Source organism: Dasypus novemcinctus, chromosome X (assembly GCF_030445035.2).
Source record: "Dasypus novemcinctus isolate mDasNov1 chromosome X, mDasNov1.1.hap2, whole genome shotgun sequence".
In the NCBI taxonomy this organism is placed as follows: domain Eukaryota; kingdom Metazoa; phylum Chordata; class Mammalia; order Cingulata; family Dasypodidae; genus Dasypus; species Dasypus novemcinctus.
In genome coordinates, this window is record NC_080704.1 from 131,654,409 (window position 1) to 131,655,846 (window position 1,438).

Consider the following 1,438-nt stretch of genomic DNA (forward strand, 5'->3'; position numbering starts at 1 on the left):
AGGTGTGCATAAAGGCAACCTCTCTGATAACCTCCCAGCTCTTTTTGGATACTATAGTCATATAAACTCATTTGTCCTTTCCATTTCCCCCTTTGATTCAGGTCAAAAAGCATTTTTAACTCCTGGTATTATATGTAGACTGAGATATTCTGCTGGTCTGAGTTGACCCTTTTATTCAAGGTCATTTTCTAGTTACATCATCAGCAACTACACCCACTGTTGAATGCCCAATCTGCCAGCAGCAGAGACCCTCACTGAGCTCCCAATATGGCACCATTCTTCAAGGTGATCATCCTGCTACTTGGTGGCAGGTTGAGTACTTTGGACCACTTCCACCATGGAAAGGGCAGTGATTTTTTAAACTGGAATAGACACATACTCTGGATATGGGTTTGCATTTCGTGCATGCAAGACTTCTTCCAAAACTACCATCCATGGAATTACCAAATGTCTTATCTACTGCCATGACATTCCACACAGCTTTGCTTCTGAATAAGGAATCCTTTTCACATCAAATGATGTGTGGGAATGGGCACATGGCCATGGAATTCACTGGTCTTACCTTGTTCCCCATTACCCTGAAGCAGCTGGTTTAATAGAATGGTGGAATGGCCCTTTGAAGACTCAGTTATAGCACCAACTTGGTGGCGATACCTTGCAGGGCTGGGGCAATGTTCTCCAGGATGCTGAGTATGCTCTACATCAGCATCCACTCAATGGTTCTGTTTCTCCCATAACCAGGATTCATGGGTCCAGGAATCAACAGGTGGAAATGAGAGGGGTATCACTCGCTATTATCCCTAGTGACCCACTAGGAAAATTTTTGCTTCCTGTCGCTGCAAACTCAAGCTCGGCTGGTCTACAGGTTTTTGTCCCAAAAGGAGGAGTGCTGCCAAAAGGGAACACAACAATGATTCCATTGAACTGGAACTTAAGACTTCTAGCTGACCACTTTGGGCTCTTCTTACCTCTGAATCAACAGGCAAAGAAGGGAATTACTGTCTTGGCTGTGGTGACTGATCCTGACTATCAAGACGAAATAGAACTGTATCTACATAATGGTGATAAAGAAGAGTTTGCGTGGAATAGGCAATCCTCTAGGGTGTCTCCTACTCCTGCCATGCTCTGTGATTAAAGACAATGGAAAAATGCCACGACTTAATCCATGCAGGACTAAAAATGGACCAGAATCTTCAGGAATGGATGTTTCTGTAACCTCACCAGGCAAAGAACCATGGCCAGGTGAAGTGCTTGCTGAGGTTACCAGGAACATGGAATGGGTAGTGGAAGAAGGTAGTGATAAACATGAACTTTGACCATGTGATCAGTTACAGAAAAGAGGACTGTAATCGTCACGAATCTTCCTTCTTTGTTTCATTACAAGTATGTTTATATATGTACACAAAACAAATTTCTTTGTTTTCTTCCCCAACCTCAT